Source organism: Lepidochelys kempii, chromosome 11 (genome assembly GCF_965140265.1).
Source record: "Lepidochelys kempii isolate rLepKem1 chromosome 11, rLepKem1.hap2, whole genome shotgun sequence".
NCBI lineage: Eukaryota > Metazoa > Chordata > Testudines > Cheloniidae > Lepidochelys > Lepidochelys kempii.
The window spans coordinates 17,778,047-17,791,625 of NC_133266.1; the positions used below are offsets into that span (position 1 = coordinate 17,778,047).

At 48.6% G+C, this 13,579-nt stretch overlaps 1 protein-coding gene across 3 annotated transcripts in view; it reads left to right on the top strand.

Moving 5' to 3' along the window:
* Window positions 1–499: 499 nt before the first annotated feature.
* Window positions 500–13,579, top strand: part of MGAT5 (alpha-1,6-mannosylglycoprotein 6-beta-N-acetylglucosaminyltransferase) — a 235,733-nt gene continuing 222,653 nt past the window's right edge. For all 3 annotated transcript variants that reach the window (XM_073305297.1, XM_073305301.1, XM_073305300.1), the window contains exon 1: window positions 500–679. The gene's annotated coding sequence lies outside the window, so the exon portion shown is untranslated. The remainder of the gene's footprint in view (window positions 680–13,579) is intronic.

The following is a 13,579-nucleotide window of genomic DNA, read 5'->3' on the forward strand; positions in this document are numbered from 1 at the left end:
TTGGTCCCATAAACGATCATAGAATCTCAGGAGATCATCTAGTCCAACCCCCTGCCCAAAGCAGGACCAATCCCCAATTTTCCCCCCCAAATCCCTAAATGGCCCCCTCAAGGATTGAACTCACAACCCTGGGTTTAGCAGGCCAATGCTCAAACCAGTGAGCTATCCCTCCTCACTCACCTTGTCTCTCCAGAGCTGATAAAATCTGAGGGGCTCGCATGAAAACTAGCTCCCTTGCTCCTGCGGTCTGCCTGTGCACGGTCCCGGCGCGCGGGGTGTGTGGTTTGCAGATGCTCCCTTGTCGTCTGTGCTCCCGCACGGGCAGCAAGCAGCTTGCAGACGCTCCCTTGCTGTGCGCGCTCCCGGCCGGACGTGCACTTTGCAGACACTCCCTTGCGGTGCACGCTCCCTGGCGGACGTGCACTTTGAAGACGCTCCTTTTGCTGTGCGCGCTCCCGGCCGGACGTGCACTTTGCAGATACTCCCTTGCGGTGCACGCTCCCGGCCGGGGGCGTGCACTTTGCAGACGCTCCCTGCTCGCCAGCCTCCCTGACCCCGCCGCCTCGCTCGCCGCTCCCAGGTGCCGGCCCCAGCTGTGGCGCCGCAGCTGCTCCCCGCCGCAGCGCACTGGTGGCCCCGGCGGACGATGGGCGATGGGCTCGGCCCGGCGCGGAAGGAGGTGAGCGGCGCGCGGGGTCCCTGCCCATCCCCGGCCGGGCGGGAGCGGCGAGCTCGGGCTCCCTGCGGACAGCGGGGGGGAGGGGGAGCGGCACGACACACAGCGCCCCTGTGCCGGGGGGACACACGGCACTGGCACAGCCCCTCACACACACAGCATCCCTGTGCCGGGGACGGACACACACACACACACACACAGAGCGCCCCTGTGCCGAGGACGGACACACACACACACACACACAGCGCCCCTGTGCCGGGGACGGACACACACACACACACACACACAGCGCCCCTGTGCCGAGGACGGACACACACACACACACACACAGCGCCCCTGTGCCGGGGACGGACACACACACACACACACACACACACAGCGCCCCTGTGCCGGGGACGGACACACACACACACACAGAGCGCCCCTGTGCCGGGGACGGACACACACACACACACAGAGCGCCCCTGTGCCGGGGACGGACACACACACACACACACAGCGCCCCTGTGCCGGGGACGGACACACACACACACACACACACACAGCGCCCCTGTGCCGGGGACGGACACACACACACACACACACACACAGCGCCCCTGTGCCGGGGACGGACACACACACACACACACACACACAGCGCCCCTGTGCCGGGGACGGACACACACACACACACACACACACAGCGCCCCTGTGCCGGGGACGGACACACACACACACACACACAGCGCCCCTGTGCCGGGGACGGACACACACACACACACACACAGCGCCCCTGTGCCGGGGACGGACACACACACACACACACACAGCGCCCCTGTGCCGGGGACGGACACACACACACACACACACACACAGCGCCCCTGTGCCGGGGACGGACACACACACACACACACACACACAGCGCCCCTGTGCCGGGGACGGACACACACACACACACACAGCGCCCCTGTGCCGGGGACGGACACACACACACACACACACACACAGCACCCCTGTGCCGAGGACGGACACACACACACACACAGCGCCCCTGTGCCGGGGACGGACACACACACACACACACACACACACAGCGCCCCTGTGCCGGGGACGGACACACACACACACACACACAGCGCCCCTGTGCCGGGGACGGACACACACACACACACACACACACAGCGCCCCTGTGCCGGGGACGGACACACACACACACACACAGCGCCCCTGTGCCGAGGACGGACACACACACACACACAGCGCCCCTGTGCCGAGGACGGACACACACACACACACAGCGCCCCTGTGCCGGGGACGGACACACACACACACACACACACAGCGCCCCTGTGCCGGGGACGGACACACACACACACACACACACACACACAGCGCCCCTGTGCCGGGGACGGACACACACACACACACACACACACAGCGCCCCTGTGCCGGGGACGGACACACACACACACACACACACACAGCGCCCCTGTGCCGGGGACGGACACACACACACACACACACACACAGCGCCCCTGTGCCGGGGACGGACACACACACACACACACACACACAGCGCCCCTGTGCCGGGGACGGACACACACACACACACACACACACAGCGCCCCTGTGCCGGGGACGGACACACACACACACACACACACAGCGCCCCTGTGCCGGGGACGGACACACACACACACACACACACACAGCGCCCCTGTGCCGGGGACGGACACACACACACACACACACACACAGCGCCCCTGTGCCGGGGACGGACACACACAGACACACACACACAGCGCCCCTGTGCCGGGCGGCGGGAGACTCGGACACACACACACACACCCTGTGCCGGGCGGGGTGGGACTCGGACGGACACACACAGAGCGCCCCTGTGCTGGGCGGCGGGGAACACACACACACACCCTGTGCCGGGCGGGGTGGGACTCGGGGACACACACACACAGAGCGCCCCTGTGCCGGGCGGCGGGGGACTCGGACACACACGCACCCTGTGCCGGGCGGCGGGAGACTCGGACAGACACACACAGCGCCCCTGTGTGGGGAGGAATGGGACTCAGACACACATACACACACAGCGCCCCTGTGCTGGGGGGGAGGGAGGGAGGGACTCGGGGACACACACAGAGTGCCCTTGTCCCGGGGGGCAGGGGGTGGTGGTGGTGAAAGTACACCACACACACACACAGCGCCTATGCGGACACACACACAGCTTCTGTGACGGGGGTGGGCTACACAAACACATACACACACACACCCTGTGTCCGGAGATGGGGGGGACGGGGACGGACGGGACACAGGCACAGAGCCCCCGGGGCGGGCACAGAGCGCCTGTTGGGGATGGGCACAGAAACAGAGCACCTGGGGGGGGATATGGGACACAGCGCCTGGGAGGGGGCAGGGCCACACAGACACACACACGGAGCCCCTGTGCCCTGGGGGGGACGGACAGGGGCACACACTGAGCCCCTGCGCCAGAGGGATGGCACACACAGAGTCCCTGTGCTTGCGGGGGGATGAACACTGGGACACGGGCACGCACGGAGCCCCCGTGCCCTGGGGGGACGGACACGGGCACACACGGAGCCCCTGTGTCGTCCGTGGTGGGGGTAGGAGAACACGGACATATGTGCACATGGAGCCCCTTTGCTGGGGAGTGGGGAAATGGGCACGGACACACGGAGCCCCTGTGTCTGGGGGAAGGACATGCGCACAGGGTGCCCCTGTACCAGCGGGATGGGGTGGCAGTGGGCAGACTCACACCACCCATGCGCCCAGCAGGGGGAGGGCAGGGGGGTTCAGGATACATGCATAGCCCCTGCGTGGGATAGGGAGACACACAAGCCCCTTTGCCTGGAGCGGGGGTGGATGATGCACACAGCTCCTGTGCTTAGGCGGAGTCGGGGACACACACAGCCATTGCGCCTGTGCTGGGGCACACATACACCCACAGTTCTGCACCGGTGGTGTGAATGTGCGCACTACCCCAAGTGGCGGGTGTGGGCGGCACAGCTGGTGCACAGCCTCCTGTCCCCGTGTGCCTCGCTCGCTCGCTCACTCACTCACTCTCAGCTCCTGCCTCTCTGCATGGAGGGGCAGACACCCCTTGCCTCTTTGTGGGTGGGGTGGAGCCCCAGCCTCTCTCCTCTACCCTTGCCTTTGTGCGGCGGGACAGCTGCTGTCTTTTCTAACCACTGTGTCTGTGCTGGGAACATACAGCTGTTCCAGCCCCTTTCTCTGCCAGGAACAGCATACCTCTTTGAGCTAGTGGCCACATGCTGCCATCCCAGTTATCCAGGGGACTCTTCAGAGTTGCTTCTAACCACGTCCTCTGCTCCTGAAGATCTATACCAGCTGGCTACTAAGCTGTGGTCTTCTTGCCTTTCTAAGCAGTATTTTTAAGGTGTTTCTGTGGCTGTAAATGCTGTAAAGTCTTTCTTGTGCTGGCTATCTTAATCACACTAACCATATATAACACCCTGTAATTCTCCAGCCCCCCTGGGTGACCAGTGACCTAACTGCAGTGTGTTATTGAGGGCAGGTGTAGAGTTGAGCAAAGTATTGTTCATGCCAAGTCTGTTGGGGACAGAGTGTTTAATGGAGCTGTGTGAAAATCTTGGAATAAACACCCCAAATCTGGTAGAGTTCACTGGGGTTTTGTTACAAACCTAAAGAATCATTTTGAACAGTCATATGCATGGATGGTGCTTTAAGAAAAATGTGAAAAGACAGGTCCTTTCCACAAGGAGCTTAACAGTAATTCAGACGTAAGGCAGTCAAGGATGACAAATAAACAGTATGGGGAGGACAAATGTTTCAATAGCAAAAGATGAGATATGCTTATGTTACGGAGACCAGGTTTGATACAAGATTTACTGTGCTGTGTAAGTCTTTTAGATTAACTGGCAGGTCAGCTGTGGTTTGGGGTGAGTTTTGGTTTATGTCTTGCACTTCTTTCATTTTCCTCCAAACTGGAGGAGTATGTAAATTTCAGGATGTGAAACTGTTAAAAGCAAAGGAGTACTTGTGGCACCTTAGAGACTAACCAATTTATTTGAGCATGAGCTTTCGTGAGCTACAGCTCACTTCATCGGATGCATACTGTGCTGTAGCTCACGAAAGCTCATGCTCAAATAATTGGTTAGTCTCTAAGGTGCCACAAGTACTCCTTTTCTTTTTGCGAATACAGACTAACATGGCTGTTACTCTGAAAACTGTTAAAAGGTTCATTCAAACTGCTGTGATCCATGCTAGCCAAGTTTTGTTTTCCCTTGGTTTGTTTAGTGTTTTTTGCTATGGATGCAATTAATTTTTTTCCAGATTGGACATTACAGTACCCTTTGTTTTCCTGGTTCTGTATTGTGCACGTAAATCTCCCACTAAAACCTATGGAAATGCTAAATATGCAGGGAATGCAACATTAGGCCTAATGTGAGCATTTGTACCTTTCAGGTATAGATCAAATAAGGTTATTTTTCTGCACACTTTAGAGTTTTTCTGACTAATTTTTTGGCAGGTACTTTATGTACAAACGTAATATTCAGTCTGATGTGGAAATAAATTTGAGGGGAAATTCTAGTTATTTTCATTTTAGAAAATGAGGCATTGTTCAAAAGGTTCCCCCCCCCCCTGTTTTTTTCAATAAAAATTCCATTGGTGTTAATATGTAGGTTCTAGTCAGGCACTGTCTTGCAAGTACTGAATACAGTCCCTTTAGTGCCCAGATTTTCCCCTTGCAGGCTGATGGGAGCAATTATGGTCAATGAACTTCAAAGTAGAAACCTTCTCAGTAGCCTTGACAACTCCATCGTTAGTTTATCATGTCAGAAATCCCTTAAGATAGGGATTTATTCCCGAGGCTGAAGTCATTCAAGTGTATATTACATCCAAAAAACTATGCTGAAAGAATTTTACGGTTGCAAAGTCAGCTACTGAGAAGTTAGGAAATCTGAGAGTTAAGGTTGCCTGTGCAACCTTAATTCGGCTTGCTTGTGCACATACATTATGATACAATCTTCATTACATAATCACATGCCATTTTTCCCCCCACGTGACCCCAGCCTCATTCTCTGAGCGAGTAGTTATTTGTGTTCAGAGCGCAGTTCCAATTCACTTCAGTGGAACTTGCTGAGTGCTCAGCACTCCTGCAAATCTGGCCCCAGGTGTCTCGCACTGGACACCTAGAAAACTAGGACTACATAGTTAGTGGCCAACTGTGAACACTGTGGTTTAAATGAGTTGCCCAGCATCACACAGGAGCTCCAGTTTTACAGGTGGCATTCAACTTTCTTAATCAGGAGACTGTCCTGTTTTTTGATGCAATCCCCTGCCTCATTCACTACACATCATCCAGCTTCTGACACAAATGATGTAGGGGTCCTGTTGACAACAGCCTCTTTGACTACATGACTCTGATTCATCCCCAAGCAGTTCCATCCTGTCCACTGAATGAAATGGGGGTGACCTGTGTTTAAGCAATAGTGTTTGATCGTATCTTAAAGACTGTGAAGGGACTGAATTAAGGTTACACAGCCAGCCTTAATTCTGGCATTTCCCAGTTTTTAGTGCATTTCTGTGCAGTTGTAACACTCTTTTAATGCAATTTTTCTATCTAATATTTAATATAATATGTGTATGCATATAGATTTAGTATACTACAAACTGCTGTAGTAAAGCTATTACCTCTGTTTATTGATAAAATACCCTTTCTCCTGTCTAGTAACAAACAAACAAACATTGAGGCAGTACTTATGTTGCTGCACACAGAATTAAAATGCAAAAAACACCTAAATTGTGCAAAAGCCACTGTAATGTGATTTTTCAGAAAAGAGGGGTGGTCATAATGAGAGAAAAACAATAAAACCTCTGGAAAAAGGAGCTTTTTGGGGTTATTTTTTGGAAGAGGGCTGAGCGGGGGGTTCCTAAGGATATGTCACACAATACTGACCACTTCAGGGAAAGCTGTCACCTGCATACTTAAGGTGTTGTGGGTGGTTGCAGCTGGGTGGTTCATGTTCCTGAATACAGAAAAAAGGAGGTGCAGACCGGGTAAGTGATTACCAAGTGCTTCACCTCTGCAGAACTTGCATGGACATGTGTCTTGAAGATGAATTTTGTTGGCTTTGTTACTCCCATCCCCCTTTCTCATGTAATGTACTCCATTTTTTTCATCCTTTTATATGTGGATTTGGGACTCTGGGAAGGGGCTAGCTTGAAAGCCTGGGGCTGAATTTGCCTATCCACAGAAGAGGTATAGTACAGGCAGTGGCAGCTCATATTTCCTGACCCAAAATTAACCTGAAACCTGACTTAGGGATTTCTTTCTGTTGGTGGGAGGATATTTCATTTTCTGTATACATTCAAATCTGTGGTCTCTGCTAAGTCTGGCAAGAGCGGTAGTTGATGGTTTTTTTGTATGTGGATACCTGTTTGCTAGAAAATCAACTGAGACTAACTCATTTCACAGCAAGCATTGTCGTTTTTATCACTTTCAAAGTAGTGTCTCTGTTTCAAAAAGTCACTAAACATTACGGTAAAAATAGGGGAGGACTAGATGGTTCCTGGTATTTGTAATTGTAAATTGAACCATTTATCTGTCCGTCATTGATATGAATCCAGTCTCGGTTGGTAATGAAATGTTACTATCTGTTGTGGCTTTTGTGGCTTGTGAATTTGGTGGGTCTCTGGTTCCTAGTGAACTACTGTATTTATCACAAAAACACAGATGGACCCATTATTGGCAGTCTCAGCAGAAAGGCCAAAGATTGAATGAATGGGCTGTGGGAACTGTCTCAAATCTTATCTGGATTTTCCACGGTATGTGGGAAACTTGCACTGCCACATCCTGTGCTATACCTTTCTGAAATAAATGAAGCAGTTAGTTTTCAGGGCTGCCCACATCACTTCCTTCTTCAGCAGTAAATTTGTGTGTGCGTGCGAACACCCTCCCCACACCCCTTTCTGTATGATAGAATAGGATTAAATAAGTAAAGCTCACTCCTTCGTCTCTGCAAGATAAATCCTTTTTGCTGCCTGAGGGGGAGCCAGCTCTCTCAGGCTTGACTGAAAGAATATTGAAAGTAAAGACAGTGATTGAATGCTTAATGTGAGTTAAATCAGAATCATTGGACTTCCAGAAATTGATTGTCTGAAACTGAATAAGGAACTAGCAACATTGAGGACAGATTATCTAAAATCCTTAATCTGTTTTGTAAAGTAGAATCTTCAGAGGCATATTTTAGGAGACTAAGGAAATCATAATAGCCAAAGTAGATATTTATGTGACCTGCATGTGTGAATGGGTATATAATGAAGACAATTGTTGCTTTTGGGGATCATTTTTTTTTCTCTTGATACCCTAATGTTTCTCTTTGGTGAAATTGAGCAAATACACAATTTCAGGAGCCTCTTCTGATTTTCTTAAAATCTTGAAAGCATTTCTCTTTAAATGATTCAGATTTCCTTATGTACAGCAGCAGAATTTTCGGTTGATTTATCTCCTGACGCCATTCTAATACCAAGGGAGTAGTATGTAACTTTTCTCCACATGTTGGCCCAAAATTGCAATACAACAATATAATCATTTGGCACATATATTGTCTTTCATTTAATAATTTTACTATCAACAGTAGTGTGCAAAGTTCTTTACAGACTGGTATGAATCCGAGGTCCATGCCCTCAACAGCTTGCATTATAGGGTTATATCTGCATTTGAAGCTGGGGATGTGATTCCCAACTTGCATAGATACACTTGTGCTAGCACCAATGAACTAAGTGCTCTAAAATAGTAGTGTAGTAGGGGTAACAAGTGCAGTGGTGAGTGCAGTGCAGGCTAGCCATATCAAGTACATTCATACCCACAAAATAAATAATGCAGCTCCAAAAAAGTATGTGGTAAAAATGGAGAGATCTAGATTCTAGCAGAATCCTTATTCATGCACGTGTGTCCAAAATAGTCACAGAATTCACCATGGCTTACTCTGCTTCCAGAGCAGGTTGCAATGGTGCTCCAAAGGAGGCCCTGAAAAGGATGTCACGTTATTCTCCCTAGAGAGTGACGTTGCTGAACCAGTGCTAATCTGATAGCTGTGAAGCTGATGGGGAAACTCCTTTTCTGTAATCAATTTAAGTGGTGTCATACTTCCATTTCCAAAATGCCACTGAGAGATGATCATGGAATTTTTTCTCTGCTTCTGGGCAGAGTGGCTTTGGAGTCCAGTGTTTAGTCTGTCTACTCATGTGGCAATATAGTATCTGTGTGTTTCCCAAGTGTTGAAAAATAGAAATAACAATTTCTTTCCTTTCAACAGTCTATGAGAAGTGGTTCAATTACTGAAGTATTTGCTTGTGTATGAGAAAAACTAATCATAGACTCATACACTTCAAGGTCAGAAGGGACCATCATGATCATCTAGTCTGACTTCCTGTACATTGCAGGCCACAGAACCTCACCCACCCCACTCCTGAAATAGATCCCTAACCGCTGGCTGAGTTACTGAAGTCCTCAAATCATGGCTTAAAGACTTCAAGTTTTAGAGAATTCACCATTTACACTAGTTTAAACCTGCAGGTGACACATGCTGCAGAAGAAGGTGAAAAATTTCCAGGGCCTCAGCCAATCTGACCCAGAGGAAAATTCCTTCCTGACCCCAAATATGGTGATCAGTTAGACCCTGAGGATGTGGGCAAGACCGACTAGGCAGATACTACAGAGGATTCTTTCCCAGGTAACTCAGAGCCCTCCACATCTAGTGTCCCATCTCCAGCAGTTGGGGATTTTTACTACTGGCAGTTGCCAATGGGCCACATGCCATTGCAGGCGGTCCCATCTACCATCCCCTCCATGAACTTATCAAGCTCAGTCTTGAAGCCGGTTAGGTTTTTTGCCCCCACTGCTCCCTTTGGAAGGCTGTTCCAGAACTTCACTCCTCTGATGGTTAGAAACCTTTGTCTAATTTCAAGCCTAAACTTGTTGATGGCCAGTTCATAGCCATTTGTTCTTGTCTCAACATTGGTGCTTAAGTTAAATAACTCCTCTCCCTCCTAGGTATATATACCTCGAATGTATTTATAGAGAGCAGTCATATCTCCCCATAGCCTTCTTTTGGTTAGGATAAACAATCCAAGCTCTTTGAGTCTCCTCTCAAAAGGCAGGTTTTCCATTCCTCGGATCATCCTAGTAGCCCTTGTCTGCACCTGTTTCAGTTTGAATTAGTCTTAAACATGGGAGACCAGAATTGCATACAGTATTCCAGATGAGGTCTCACCCGTGCCTTGTATAATTGTGCTTACACTTCCCTGTCTCTACTGGAACTGCCTCCTAGGACTGCATTAGCCTTTTTCATGGCCACATCACACTGATGGCTCATAGTTCATCCTGTAATCACCCAAAACATCCAGGTGTTTCTCCTCCTCTCTCACTTCCTACTGATACACCCCCTTTTTATGGTAAAACTTCTAAAATGCATGCCCTTGCACTTTCCACTATTAAATTTCATCCCATTTCTATTGCTGCATTTTACAAGGGCATCCAGATCTTATTGTATGATCGGTCCTCTTCCGTATTGGCTATACCTCCCAACTTTGTGTCATCCACAAATTTTATTAGTGCATACTCACTTTTTGTGCCAAGGTCAGTCATAAAAATGTTACTTAAGATTGATCCCAACACCTCCCTCCAGTCTGACAGTTCACTTTCCAGTATGACCTGTTGTAGTCACCTCTTTAACCAGTTCCTTATCCACCTTTCAATTCTCATATTAATCCCCATATTCTCCAATTTAACTAATAATTTCCCATGTGGACCTGTATCAAGTACCTTACTGAAATCCAGGTAGATTAGATTTACTGAATTTCCTTTGTTTAAAATTCAGTTATCTGCTCAAAGAAGGAGATCAGGTTGGTCTGGCACGATCTACCTTTTGTAAAACCATGTTGTATTTTAACCTGATAACCTTTCAACCGTATGTCCTTAACTACTTCTCTTTCAAAATTTATTCCAAGACCTTGCATAGAATTGAGGTCAAACTAACAGGCCTGTAATTTCCTGCATCACATTTTTCCCCTTTCTTAAAAGTAGGAGCTATATTAGCAATTCTCCAGTCATAGGGTACGACCTATGAGTTTACAGATTCATTAAAAGTCCTTGCTATTGGGCTTGTAACTTCATGTACCAGTTCCTTTAATATTCTTGGATGGAGATTATCCAGGTCCCCTGATTTAGACCCATTAAGCTGTTTGAGTTTGACTTTCACCTCAGATATGGTAATATCTACCTCTATATCCTCATTGCCATTAGCCACCCTGCCACTACCCCTTAACTATTCATTAGCCTCATTAAAAACTGAGGCAAAGTATTTGTTTAGGTGTTGGACCATGCCTAGATAATCTTTAATCTCCATCCCATTCTCAGTGTTTCATGGCTCCACTTCTTTCCTTGTCGTCTTACTTATATGTAAGGCTGCGATTCTTTCACAGAGGTCAGGGAATTCATGGATTCTGTGACTTTCCGCAACCTCCTTGACTTCTGCAGCGGCTGGTGCAGCTGACTTCAGGACCACCCAGCTCTAGGGTCAGCTGTTTGGGTGCCCCATGGCTAGCCACGCTAGCGGCTGCTGGAGCAATCTGGGGCCAGCTGCTCTGGTGGTCCCCAGGGCCAGCCGCTGCTCAGGTGACCCTAGACAGCTGGCTCCAGCGACTGTGCGAGCAGCGGCCGATGCAGCTGCCTAGGGTCACCTGGGATTGTCCAAGCAGCAGTCTTGGGAGCGGCCCTGGGGCCAGCTGCATTGGCCGCTGCTCAGGCAGCCCTGTGTAGCTGGCTCCGGGGAGCACCCGAGCAGCAGTCCTGGGGGTGCCCTGGAGATCACCTGAGCAGCCGCAGTCCCAGGGCGGCTGGAGCATCGGTTCTGGGGGGCAGTCAACCCCCAGCATTGGATCAGGGGCCCCCCCGGAGCAGCAGGGCCCCAGAATTAGAGATTTAGTCACTGGCATTTTTGGCAAAAGTCATGGACAGGTCATGGACTGTGAATTTTTATTTATTGCCTGTGACCTGTCCATGACTTCTACCAAAAATACCCATGACTAAGTATTAGGTTCTATAGCCATATAAGTAAGGCTTTCTCTGTAGGTTCTTATGTTCCCACCTACCATCAAAGTTGTGTGTGTCTTTATGAAGGGAACTTTAGTCACAGAAATTTGGCTTGCATTTAATTGTGAAAGTGGGTAGTTCCATCGTCATTTTTGTGTCTTGTTGGAATGGAAGTAAGTTCTGCCATCTAGGTCCAGCTCCTGTAAAGGTTCTATCTCCCTTGCTCTTTTTACATTCCCAAATTCCTGGAGAAAGGCTTTTGCTATTGAAGCAAATGACAAAACTTCCTTTGATTTTAGGAGGACCAGGCCTTCAGTCAGAACTTTTACTTTTTACAAAAAAGAGGAAGCTTTATTTAACATATAGATTTCATTACCCTCCTTCTGTATCCTAGATGGGGAACGCCATGGACCTTTATTGGTAGAAAAGCCTCCTTTTTAATTTTATGAACTCCCATGTTGCCTTGTGCATCTTCGTAACTTAGTTTACCACATTTCATTTATCAATGTCTATCAATGTGATATATGCCATCATGTGCCAGCAATGCCCCTCTGCCATGTACATTGGCCAAACCAGACAGTCTCTACGCAAAAGAATAAATAGACACACATCTGACATCAGGAATTACAACATTCAAAAACCAGTAGGAGAACACTTCAATTGTTGTACCAATAAAATAAAAACCAGCAGGATCTTATTAAAGGGAAAAAGGCAAAATACCACATTTATTGTGAATACAGAAAGAATCATAGTAAGCAGTTAGTTATAGCTATAACATTCCATTCAATCTCATATTTATTCTCACATTCATTCATTCATACAAACACACACACACACACACACACACAGGTTCTGCAAGGTTGTTATCATAGTTACCAGCCTTAGAGTTGCTCATGCCAAGTCACTGGCCAGGTGGCCTGGACATGAGGAGGGAGCAGGGCCTTGTCAGATGCTCATCTGATGCTCCTGGAAGTTGGTTTGCAGAATCAGACCCCCAAAGTTCTCACTTTTTAGAGTCTATTTTTATAGGAATTTCTTCCTATGCCAGTCTATGGGAATTGCTTCATCATGCTGTTGCTGAATCAATCAGCAGATAGCACATTCCTGACGGCTCCAAGATGTTATCTTGTTCTTTGGTTCTCCCATTCTTGAGGCTGTTGGGTGGATTCCAGTCTGCCCTCCGGGTGGGGTCCTCTGGTTATTTCCACTTGACACCTTCTTCAGCCGATGGACACTGGATTCTTAGGCTGGCACCTCCCTGATCATTCAGTTATTATCCACACCAAGCATCCATCCACATACATCCTCTATCTCTATTTTAATCACAATTGTTAATACAACAAAAGGGTGGGGAGTCTCTGGGTGCTGTTTCTGTTGTTAGAGTATTGCTTTGAGTCTCTCTCTCTGTGAATTGCTTTGAGAATAGACTCTGTCTTAGAATGTACTAACACAATTAGCAGCTTGCAAGTTTCACACATAGAGGGAGAGAAACAATACCAAAAACCAAGAGACCTCTTAATTAGTAATACCCTGGAATTTAAACTCTGGGGAATCAAACTCATTTGTGATTTTAATACAGAACTTCTTTAATATGATCCAACACAATCTCCCTGATCACTCAATAACAGACCTAAAAGTGACAATTCTTCAACAAAAAAACTTCAAACACAGACTCCAACATGAAACTGCAGAACTGGAATTAATTTGCAAACTGGACACCATCACATTAGGCCTGAATAAAGACTGGGAGTGGTTGGGTCATTACAAAACCTAAACCTAATTTCCCTCATACTAATTTCCCCCTACTGTTACTC